This window comes from Astatotilapia calliptera, chromosome 19 (assembly GCF_964374335.1).
Source record: "Astatotilapia calliptera chromosome 19, fAstCal68.1, whole genome shotgun sequence".
Taxonomy (NCBI): Eukaryota; Metazoa; Chordata; class Actinopteri; order Cichliformes; family Cichlidae; genus Astatotilapia; species Astatotilapia calliptera.
Genome location: NC_137440.1, coordinates 355218 through 368620, shown reverse-complemented (window position 1 = coordinate 368620; position 13403 = coordinate 355218).

Below are 13403 nucleotides of genomic sequence, written 5' to 3'. Positions count from 1 at the left end.
TCTTGTGATTGCAAATATTAGTTAGGACTTGAGAGTCTTTGTATTTTGCTATTCATTCAGAGTGACGCTGAAAAACTAGTTCATGGATTTATTACTTCCAGGCTGGACGACTGCAATTCATTATTATCAGGATGTCCTAAAAACTCCCTGAAAAGCCTTCAGCTAATCCAAAATGCTGCAGCAAGAGTCCTGACAGGGACTAGAAAGAGAGAGCAGATTTCTCCTGTTTTGGCTTCCTGTTAAATCCAGGATTCAAAATCCTGCTCCTCACATACAAGGTCTTAAATAATCAGGCCCCATCTTATCTTAATGACCTTGTAGTACCATATCACCCTATTAGAGCACTTCGCTCTCGCTCTGCAGGCCTACTTGTTGTTCCTAGAGTATTTAAAAGTAGAATGGGAGGCAGAGCCTTCAGTTTTCAGGCCCCTCTTCTGTGGAACCAGCTTCCAGTTTGGATTCAGGAGACAGACACTATCTCTACTTTCAAGATTAGGCTTAAAACTTTCCTTTTTGCTAAAGCATATAGTTAGGGCTGGACCAGGTGACCCTGAATCCTCCCTTAGTTATGCTGCAATAGACGTAGGCTGCCGGGGGATCCCCATGATGTATTGAGTTTTTCCTTTCCAGTCACCTTTCTCACTCACTATGTATTAACAGACCTCTCTGCATTGAATCATATCTGTTATTAACCTCTGTCTCTCTTCCACAGCATGTCTTTATCCTGTCTTCCTTCTCTCACCCCAACCAATCACAGCAGATGGCCCCGCCCCTCCCTGAGCCTGGTTCTGCCGGAGGTTTCTTCCTGTTAAAGGGAGTTTTTCCTTCCCACTGTCACCAAAGTGCTGCTCATAGGGGGTCATATGATTGTTGGGTTTTTCTCTGTATCTATGAAGCGCCTTGAGGCGACTTTTGTTGTGATTTGGCGCTATATAAATAAAATTGAACTGAATTCCTTGTTTATGTTAATCACAGCTAGTCCTCTCTAACTCTAAGTTGCTCATCCTTCAGTTCTCTGTTGATTGGATCCCCTTGTGTCTCAAACCCTGTGTTAAGTCTCCCGCGCCCTTCATCTGTTGCAGGTCTGCGTTTCTTGTCAAGTTCTTGTTGTCAGCTCTGTCTCATGATGTTTCCTGTTTTATTTTGAAGAGGTCACGTGGTTTCTGTGGTCATTGTGTTTGAGTTGTACTTTCCCTGTGGTGTCATCATGATCCATTTGTGCCAGCCATGTCCTCATGTGTCTCCGCTTTCCCTGATTGGCTCATGTGTGCAGCCAATCAGGTCTTCCTGTGTCTTCCTGTGTTCATTGTTGCGTCGTCTGTGTTACCACCCCCATGTCTTCATAGCTATAGTCGTCTCAGTCATAGTCACAGTTGTGTACATAGTGTACATAGTCATAGTTTTCTTCGTGATAGTCTTCTGAGTTTTCATAGTTGAATCACAGTATTTAGTTTCCCAGTTTAGTTCTAGTTTTGTTTCCACTGTGCTTATTGCTTTGACTCGCTGTCATCAGCCATAATAAAGGCTCGCTTTTGGTTTAAAGTCCAGCTCCATCTCCTCGCCTGTGTCTGCCTGTTGGACAAGCAGGTGGAAGACAGACGTAATGATGGATGCAGCTATACCGAGTGATGCAACATCAGGAAGAAGGAGCACAGGACTTTCCGAAAGTGTAGACGGGGTTGGATCGTCACAGTTTCCACATATCTCAGTTTTCTACATTCAATAATTTATTCTTAAGGCTTTTTCTAATTTTCCTTCTCCTGATTACATTATAAATTATTGATTAATCTGTACACTGTGCAGGCAATATGTTGTCGAGCTGAGCTTTAAAAAGGAAGCTCGTTGTGGATTCAGCATTAGCAGAACATTGAACTCTAACATGAATAACTGACCAACCCAATATCAAAGTGTTTAATAGACATGTGTCATGTGTGTGGGAAGCAGGCAGGATGGAGGAGCCAGAATGCAGGCTTAGACAAAACTGAACTCAAACTGGAACTAAACAAGCAGGCAGAACACTCGTGACACAGGGCGACATTTACTGTGTCCAAACCTCCTGAGGCCGCATTTGTAGACCGATTACGTCACAGCGACGCGCCCAAGGCTGTCTAAATTCGTAGACTCCTCCGAATCTGGCCGACAAATGTGTCCTCCTTTTCCCCAGGTTTGACGGATGGGTCAGATGTGTCCTTCGTGGCTTAACCTATCCCAGAATTCATAGCGCGGCCCAGCCCATTCCAGTTTCCAACAATGGCGGCAGCTAGTTAGTTTTAATATTATTCTTATTATTCTTTCTGGGTCACAAAATAAACTTTTAACATATTTTCAGGCGAGAATGTAGCTGTGTAAACTTCAAATATCTGCTCCACCGAGACAGCGGTGACGCATATCTGAAGGCTCGTCCAATTTCACCGCCGCTCACTGCCTTCTTGGTCTTCGGAGGACCCGGCCCACGTAAACTAATATGCTACTCATTTTTATGGTGGTTTTATTTTAATGGAGAGAGACAGAAACCAAAGAAAAACACAGCTATGCTCAGCATAGTACAAAAGCTGGCCCATACTCCGACGGAGCACTGGTGTTTATACTGCACTGGCTTCTCAGGAGACAATGGGCTGTAACACTGCATTAACATGGATGTTATAGAAATCAGAGTAATAGCAGATGGTACTGCCAGTTTGCTCTACAAAGTAGCATAAAAAAGTAATGTTGTGTAATTTACCTCAACTACATTTACTCCACATGTGTAATTCTCATTATAAGCCCTGGAAATGGAAACCCAGAGAAAGATGATGAAACACTGGTTCTTAAACTACACGATTTCAAACTGCTGAAGTGGTGTTATTGACTCGCTACAGGATTCCCAGAGCGACTAAAAGATAAATGCAGGCACAAATTAAATTCAAAGAGCAGTAGAGGGAGATAGCTGGGTGTCTTTTTTAGTAATTGTATTGATTAAAGCTGGGTCCTCCTAGCTATTTGAGCAGATTCCCCCAGACGAAGCAGTGCTGCAGGGAAACTTGTTAGTATTAATGCGATTCTTCAGAATGTGGATAACATGTGAACTAAAGCTGATGGAGGAGACTGTTTGGTATTCTGCTGCTCATTTCTACTGCTTTGCTGTAATTAAAGTGTGAAATTAGAGAGGTTTGGTCACACAGTGACTGAACGTGGACGCCTGAAGAACTGAGAGCAGCTCATGGCAGCAGCTGAAAAGAGCAGCTGCAGTACACAAATACTCACATTCCTGCGTACAGTTGGCACGGTTCAAAATAATACAAAGCTTTATTGTTGCCAAATTTTATTTGGAAATTCGATAAAGCATTTCATATGAAATACTGTTTTCCTGAATTTATAAGATACTAAAGACTCTTTGAGGATTTTAGGGTAAGTTGAAACTTGAGCTATGATGATGTCACCTCAGTTTTGAAATACTGAGAGACACTGGTACCTTTGAGTAATGGAGATGGTTCAGCTACAGACTATTAGAGTGTTTTTCACTCTGTGTTCAATCATTAGTCATTATTAATCCACGGCAGGGGCGATTCTAGGATCAGAGCTTTGGGGTGCCGAGCACCCAGAGAGCTGCTCAGCCAGCAAGATAAACTTTACTCGTCACGATGAGACGTCTTCCCCGTCTCTGTCAGTCCCTGCATCCTTAAATGTCTCCAGTTGTCCCGAGTTCCCTCTGTTCCTCCCTGTCCTCATCATCTGTTGTCCTCGTCTCTGTTATCAGTCATCATAATTTTACCATCTCTGTGCAAGTCTGCAAATTTCTTTCTTAAATCATAAGATTCTTAAATTCATCAAGTCCCTCTGTGCCTGGGTCCTCGTCACGAAACATGACATCACTGTTTTGTACATTTTAACACAATTTAATCCCACATCTGTGAAAGAAAAGCAAAACACTTTTTTAAAAGTCTGTAACAAAACCATCAAATCTGATAAAGGTTATTTAAATTCTGCAAGAGAAGAGTGGATTGGAATAAAATAAATACATATCCTAACCTTAATAACTGGGAGGATAATGAATGATGCTCACAGTGAGTAAGAAGTAAACTGAGTGCATTTTTTGGACAGAAATTCACTTTTAATGTGTTTGTATAATATAATACAGATACATAAATAAATACACTCCAAAAGCAACAGGACGGTCAAATGTCGCTGATTTTACTACAGAGCAGGACGAATTGTACTGATTTGGAGCTGTATAAGAAAACTGAACTGAACTGAATTTTTCCAGGATCGTGTGAATCTCAAAAGACTAAGTACTCTCCGTTAGCAGCATGTAGATTTTTACATTAAAATTTCTTTAGAATGAGAGAAAAAAAATAGACTTAAAGTTAAAGAAGTGCCTACAAAGTATCTACACAGTTATGTACAAGTTATAGGTGCCATATAAAGGAGCAGGTGAGATGTAATCAGTGGCACTAGAATTACTGAGCTTTTTTTCCCTGGTGCAAGTCCCTACTACTAGATTTACTAGCCCTGCGCAAATTTGCGTAAATTCCCCTGAACCTAACACCTCCTAGCACCCCGCAGAGATTTTCACAGGCCTTCAGCTCCATTGTTCTCCTGCTTTTGTTGTGCAAACACACCCTCCCCCAACCATGAGAGATTCAGGTCTTTGCTTCCCTGCAAAGCTACTTTCCTTCCTTACCTGCAGCGTACAATACACCATGGTAGCTTCTATGTTCAATATTTCTCATATGCAATATTAGTTCTTGTCAGTCCTTGTCACTACATTGCATGCCTGTCCATAAACATATATACACAGAGTTGTCCATATATTTATATATCCACACCTTACATAATATGCATAAAGTCTAGTTATACACACACACATATACAGTATGTCTATATCTAGATATTAGGGATGGGTATGGAAACCTGGTTCTTGTTGAGAACCGGTTCCCACTGTTTCAATTCCTTGGAATTGTTTGCCATTTTTGCAAACTATTCCCTTATCGATTCCAGTCGCCCCGAATGACGTCACCACGTCGCGGAGTGTCATTTACCTGGCAGGAAACACGGCGCGTACGCGGCTCAAACGCTCAAAAGCTTGGTTACACTTTAAGAGAACGGATGACAACAGGGCAACTTACAATACTTGCAAAGTAGATATTTCATTTAAGGGAGGAAACACTACGAATATGCAAAAGCATTTGCTCACAAAACACACGATGACCTTAAATGAATGTCGTGTTTTTAATTCCGCTCCGGACTCGTGAATCTCAACCCAGCAGCAGCGGTAACGTTTGCACGTCCTCTCCTGTTAATGCGGCAGGTAAATAATCAACTAACAGTGCATATTATGTTAGCGCGATCTGCCTTATTACAAAACCATTACTGTGCATTTAGTGACCATGATGAGAGACAGAGTCTGGCTCAGATGCTGGCAGTTCTCGCTGCAGTCTACCGGTAGCGTCTCCTTTCAGGCCAGGATAGACGAATGTCACCGAGCAGAGACTCAGTTTGTGGTCAAAGGCTTGCACCCGTTTGCCACAGCAGATGATTTTCGGTAAGTGAATGTGTTTAATTGTAGGCAATTAAGGATCTCTTAAGATCTCACTGTTGGGTTTGTAAGGCCATGTTACTCCTAAATTTCTATCTTGTTCAAAGAGAAGATATAAAACAAAGTTCTAAGCTAATCGACCTTAGTGTTCTCCTTTTTAAAAAGAATCAATAAAGAATCGAATCGTTAAACAGAATCAAAACTGGAATCGGAATCGTGAAAATCTTATCAATACCCACCCCTACTAGATATAGATATATATCTAGATATATATTGTTTGCACTTTCCATACTGTGCTCTTTGTACAGTTTTTATTTAGCTGCTTTTGTCCACTTTTCTGCAATGACAATGCAGATTTTCCACTTGTGGGACAAATAAATGCAGATTTGCTGCGTGTGTGTGTGCGTGCGTGTGTGTGTGTGTGTGTGTGTGTGTGTGTGTGTGTGTGTGCGTGCGTGCGTGCGTGCGCGCGCGCGCGTGTGTGTGTGTGTGTGTGCAACATTGGCATTTGTTTACTCAGATCCAAGGCAGGTCAAACCTCTGTGTTACAACCTACATACAAAAGACACACGTTCACAATATATGGGTACACAAGTCTGTTTTATTTCAAAGAGTTTCAAACTTTACAGCGTTTGCAGACCCAGTGTCCATCATCCCTGGGTTTGGCACTGGTGAATTTGTGACATGTTGCACAGGTAAACAGGCCACTTCTAAGCACTGAAGTGGAGAATACCTCTCGCTGTGCAGTTTCTTTTGCAAGTTGAGGAAGTTCACGCCAGACTTTATTCACCGTGCCCCGTAACGGCGTTTTGCACTGCAGCAGTCTGTGCGACAGTGACAGTGAAGTAAAGAAATTGTCTGTTGTGACGTTTCTCCCATCATCCAAAAACGGCTCCCTCAGTTTCATGCCCACGTTCTCTGCCAGCCTCTCTCCCTTCTGGCGACTGGGGTCTTTTCCCAAGTAAGGAGATGCACTGCAGACATATTTGGTGTCCGTGGCCATCCAGAACTTGATCCCAAATTTGTCTGGCTTGGTTGCGATATACTGTGTGAATGGAAAACGAACCTTGGTAGGGAACAGCTGTTCATCTATGGTCATGTGTTCTCCTGGAGTGAAACTCTTAGCACAGTTCTTGTTGAACTTTTGAACTTCACCCGTTGCCTACTGGTGGTGGTCAGAGGGCCCGGTGGCGCCAGTGTCCGGCAGCCTCGCCTCTGTCAGTGCGCCCCAGGGTGGCTGTGGCTACAATGTAGCTGCCATCACCAGTGTGTGAATGGGTGGATGACTGGATATGTAAAGCGCTTTGGGGTCCTTAGGGACGAGTAAAGCGCTATATAAACACAGGCCATTTACCATTTCTGACCAGCAATCCACAATGGCACCAACAGGACACATGATTGCTCTTACAAACAGGATTGAAATGAATGCCATCAGTTCATGAACTGACAAATTCCAGTCCAGCTCTGTTCTGTGGGCTCGATGGACCGTACACTCCCTGATGGTCTGCAGCATTCCCACGTCTAACAGGCAAAGGAAGCTTTGGAGCACACTTGTAATCTTACGCTGTTGGAAGATAAACAAATAGAGAATGGTAAATTTACATGAACCTCACTCTAAATGGGTTTATATAAATATCATATGTAATATGGCAGTGACAAACCTTAGCAGACTCTGTGGGTCCAGCTTGTGCAATGAAGCACGAGCAATTTGCTGCTGCACTGGGCTTTCCAATGTCCTCCTCTACCCACGCAGTGCCGTCTTTTGCCGTGTGGCTCTGGCTGGGCTTCCCAGTACCACGGGGCCTCTTCATCTTCCGTGGAGGCATGTTGGGTTCTTGTTCCGTCTCCTTTTCAGATTCTTCTGAGGAGGTATCAGTGGCCTGCTGGACAAATGAAACCTCTCCTCCATCAGAATCTGCTTCGTCCATTTCCTGAAGCAAGGCCAAAGCCTGTTGCGTGGAGAGGTTCTTCCTGCGTGGCAGTGATACGGAGGCCATCCTGATGTGCGTTCTCAGAAATGCGAACAAGAAATGATTCTCCCGCCTGGGTCGGTCTGCTTTTATGCACAGCACTGTGCTGTAGTCAAGCAATGCCACTTCCTCACATACACAGTGGAACAATGGAAGATCTGTGCTGAGAGTTAAGGAAGCTGTGAATGTGTGTCTTTCATATCTGCAGGTCAGTCAATGTGTGGGATATTTTGTATAGATACAGCAGACATTTCTGAAAGTTGTAACACAGAGGTTTGGCCTGGCTTGGATCTGAGCAACTCTGAGTGAACAAATGCAAATGTGCCAGGCCTCAAGGATAATGGGTGGTTTGCACAACCAAAGCTGGAGGAGAAACGAGCTGACGACCTGTGAAACTCTCAGCAGGGGTGATTAACACCTCGGGACTTGCACCATAAAATAAAAACCCCAGTAATTCTAGTAGGTGTTGAGTTGAGGGAAGTTACGCAAATTTGCGCAGGTTTAGTAAATCTAGTGTTAATCCCCCTTTCTCTCCTATTCACAAATGAGGGGGAAATGCCATTAAAGTGTTGTAATGGTGCATGGAGCCGCTGCTGCTCTACATCTCTTTAGTGGGAACTGATTACTACTCGTAAAAAAGAAAAACTTCTCTGAATTCTTATTTCTGTGTCTCCATCTCATTCGGTCTTGCTCTCCTTAATGCTCCCTCGCTGCTATTTTTAATTATCAACATAAGGTGATTTGGTCACGAGCAGCCAATCCCTGGACAGGAATGGCAATAATGTCTTTAGTATTCATTCCTTTTGAGTAAGGCTGGATTACGGTGGCCCCTAGAGACAAAGCACGTACAAACTCCAAAACACATGCAAATTCCAAAACACATGCAAACTCCAAAACACTTGCAAACTAAAGAACACATGCAAACTCCAAAACACGTACAAACTCCAAAACACTTGCAAAATCCAAAACACTTGCAAAACCCAAAACACTTGCAAAATCCAAAACACTTGCAAAACCCAAAACACGTACAAACTCCAAAACACTTGCAAAACCCAAAACACGTACAAACTCCAAAACACTTGCAAAACCCAAAACACTTGCAACTAAAAAACACATGCAAATTCCAAAACACGTACAAATTCCAAAACACTTGCAAAATCCAAAACACGTACAAATTCCAAAACACTTGCAAAATCCAAAACACGTACAAATTCCAAAACACGTACAAATTCCAAAACACGTACAAATTCCAAAACACGTACAAATTCCAAAACACGTACAAATTCCAACACACGTACAAATTCCAAAACACTTGCAAAATCCAAAACACTTGCAAAATCCAAAACACGTACAAATTCCAAAACACTTGCAAAATCCAAAACACGTACAAATTCCAAAACACTTGCAAAATCCAAAACACGTACAAATTCCAAAACACGTACAAATTCCAAAACACTTGCAAAATCCAAAACACTTGCAAAATCCAAAACACGTACAAACTCCAAAACACTTGCAAAATCCAAAACACTTGCAAAATCCAAAACACGTACAAACTCCAAAACACTTGCAAAATCCAAAACACGTACAAATTCCAAAACACGTACAAATTCCAAAACACTTGCAAAATCCAAAACACTTGCAAAATCCAAAACACGTACAAATTCCAAAACACTTGCAAAATCCAAAACACGTACAAATTCCAAAACACTTGCAAAATCCAAAACACGTACAAATTCCAACACACGTACAAATTCCAAAACACTTGCAAAATCCAAAACACTTGCAAAATCCAAAACACGTACAAACTCCAAAACACTTGCAAAATCCAAAACACGTACAAATTCCAAAACACGTACAAATTCCAAAACATGTACAAATTCCAAAACACTTGCAAAATCCAAAACACGTACAAATTCCAAAACACGTACAAATTCCAAAACACTTGCAAAATCCAAAACACTTGCAAACTAAAAAACACATGCAAATTCCAAAACACGTACAAATTCCAAAACACGTACAAATTCCAAAACACTTGCAAACTCAAAAACACATGCAAATTCCAAAACACAACGGAAGTGCTCCAGGACGCTAGGGGCAGTGTTGAGCTCGATTTGCAAAATAAACGGCAAGTTTGTCTGTATGGGACGGTCTAGTCTCCGTCGCGCTTCCCAGGTTGCCTAGCAACCGTGATACTAACCGCTGGAAACGTGTCATACAACTTGGTTTGACAGAAATGAGGGAGAACATATTTTGTTTGTTTGTTTGTTTCTACATGAGCTTTGTGTGATTTGATAAGTATCTGAGGCTGAGACCACAGGACAGTAAAACATGATTTTTGGGCTTCATTTCTGTACTGAACAGTTATTTAAGATTAGTTAGTAAATAAGAATTAGCTAATGTTGTTCATGAGACTAAAGTCATCTCACTTTGGTAATGTAAATATAATATGGCCAATATTATAGTTATTATATTAATCATTATTAGCTATTACAGCAGTGAACATGAACTCTGTGTCAAATACTGAGCTTCAGTACAGATTCAAGTTGCATTTATTTATATGTCTTATCACCTTAAATCTTCACTCAAAGACAAGTATCTTTGACAGTGCACATATAGGTGTATCATATATAAGAGACAAATGTTGTTCCTTCATGTTGGCATTACTAAATTTGGCTCATTGCTTACATATATTTATAAAAAGAAAATGTACAAGCTGTGATAACTGTTTCTGATAAAATGAAGAGTAGACTGATATATGAAATATTCCTTTATTGGGTGAGAAAATCAGACCATGTCATAACTGCTGTAAGTCACACAGAATAGATATCAGAGCCTTAAACAGGCTGACTTCTGCTAAATGGGTCAAACTGGGCAGGAAGTCTACAAACACATAACATCCTTATAGAATATGATGTAACACTATAGATCAACTTAGCTCAGAATATATAAAGCATATAAACAGTTACAGCAATATGATGCAACAAACACAGCAGTGCTACTGATCCAAAATACTCAAAGCTTCATAGAACTGAAACCAACATTTATTTTAGCTCCATTCTGCTGCTGATACATACTTTAGGTTTCTGAACATTAAACTTGTTGCTGCCTTTCATAGTGTGTAACTTGAAGGCCCTGAGTACTCTGAGTACTTTCTCCCACACTGGAAACACTGGGATGATAACATTATGTGAACATTACCTAATAAGACTGATTCAGCACAGACAGTTATGTTAAACTTTCCTAGCAGTCCTTCACAAACAGGGAACAGTCTGTCTATTCTCTCCATCTGTCAGCTGCTGCTGGCTCTTCCTCCTCCTCTTCCTCACACACTGCTGAGTTTGTCCTGGTGGATCATCAGGGCTGCAAAGCCTCACAGATGATGTGCAGCAGTGGGTCCCTCAGTCTGTCCTCACTCTGGACACTTGCAGTCGTCACACATGGACATCAAATGTGTGATAAGCTGCAGGATTCAAACACAAGTGTAACTTATAAACACATGTTCATACTTTTATTCCACAATCAGAGAGAAAGAAACAGAGAGAGAGTGCAGGACAGACAGACAGGTGACAGTCTCAGGTGTACACACTGCTACACAACAGCACAGAGAAGCAGGATTTAGTGTTTGTGTTATTACGAGTGTAAACAAGAAGAGTTCCAGATGGTGCAGTGGACACATGTGTGACTGCTGTGATTAAAGCATCTTTCTTTCAGCTTAACGAGTGAACCGTCAGCTCGTTCAAACACACGTTAAAGTCCGTTTGGCTCGACACCACCGAACAGAGGCAGCAATATAACATAGCTAACGTTAACAGTGCAGTGGATCCTGCTGGTGCCGTGATGTTCAGGACTGCAAACCGAGCAGCATCACTGACTTTCAGCTTGTGTTTGTGGATATATGACTGACTTTAATTATCCACAAAATCATCACAATCTCTGTAAGATTAAGGTCGACTATATATATATTTTTTAAGTAAAGGCTTTAAAACCAAGTTAATTCTGAAAGTACAAACATCGCTAATGTCAACTTTCCCGACATGTGGCCAACAATAATGGTTTCATGTTCTTCATTAAAAAAACATTTGCGCATTAATAAGTGACATAATATTCAGTACTTACTTCTGAAAGTTTGCTCTTCCTCCGCTCCGCTTCCACCGTTTTTTTTCGGCAAAATTATCCACAACACCACCGCACTATGAAGTCTGGGATATGTTGGGCCATGAAGGCTACACCGACCCATCCTTAAAATTCAGGGAAATTATGGACGCATTTCAGGGCCGCATTTCGGGCAGCCTTTGAATTGGGAAAGCCTTCTCTTGTCGCTGTGACGTAATCGGCCTTAAAATGCGGCCTTTAAGGCTGCAAACCCCAAATCCGGTCATTGGTACTTCCTGGCTTGTGTAGTTAGTAGGTAACAAAAGCTCAACACTGCCCCTAGCGTCCTGGAGCACTTCCGTTGTGTTTTGGAATTTGCATGTGTTTTTTAGTTTGCAAGTGTTTTGGAGTTTGTACGTGCTTTGTCTCTAGGGGCCACCGTACTGGATAATGGGAGGAAATTAAGAATTCATCTCGGAGCATCTTTTTTAATTTTGCCTGAACTCAGACTGAGACATATTTACAACAAAGCTCTCCTGATCTCAAAGACAAAAATCCTGCACCAGTTCCTGGACCATACAAGAAGAAGCTGTGGCCTTTGTGCAGAGATCAGGTTTAAACTTGCATACAGCATCTGGAAACAAATTATGTTTTTAGCTAACAAAGGGCTAAAGATACCATTTAAAAGTGGTTCTTTGCTAATGTTATGTGCAGAGACAACACTGGCAGTCAGTTTCTCCAAGGGCCAAATGACAAACAGGGAATGGAGTGCAGGGCTGCAAAAACACACTGAACATGAATTTTGTATCTCAGCAAACCGCTGAGTGCACATTTTGTAAGAGTAGACTTTGCAGACATAATAATTGTTTTATTTATTTTAGGCTTAATTAGACTTCAGATTAGAAAAGTCTGGTTACACAGAATCAGCACGAATCATTTTAACCTACCAGTCATTTTAGCTTACAGCCCATAATAGTTTAGCAACAGGTCTGTGTCGTCGAAGAGGGGAAATCAATACAAGCACGTGTGTCCTCATCCATGTTTTATTGACATCATCTTTATTGGCGTTAAAATCCAGAGCCTGTATATAAGCCTGACAATAAGGATGGATGCATGTATAACCAACACGGGCTGGTGTAACGGAGGAAGTGTGCTCATGAGCGAGAAGATGCAGAAGCTGGATGAAAACTGGTTTTCTTTCTTTTTTAAACAAATATTTATTCAAATATATCGTTGATCGTCCGTGTTCAGCGTTAAGCACGGAGACCTGGATGCTGCCATCCCGCCACCATCGCTGAGCTCAGGCTCCCTCTGCTCTGCTGGAGGAAGCAGGAGATCGGACACGTGCGCGCTGAGGGCTCAGGCTGTCATTTCCAGCGCGCGTGCCGCCCACAGGCTCTGCGTGTCTCGTGAGGAGTGCTGTCCTTTCTCTCCCCCCCACAGGTGTAAAACAGAAGCTGCTCGTGACGCTTTGCGCGGCAGATTCCTGCTCGTGTCCATCCCGCTGCAGTTTGTCAGGAAGGCACCACAAGTCACTCTTAACAATAATAGCCTCCGCCTAACACGACGACTGTCGCCATCGGAACAATATTACACCTACTTTAAAAAGGTTTCTTTACTTTATGAAACATACATTTCAGTGTTATGTGTCTCACTTATTTTATCCAAACATGAAATTATTAGATAAATGATTGTGTGACACGGGGAGAGGGGACAGGTAATCTGTGAACACTGACACGAGCAGAAACCAGGTGAGTCCTGATCCTGATGAGAGTGAATCACAACCAGACTTTGTCCAACTTTGCAGGTGGAGGTTTGGGCAAGAG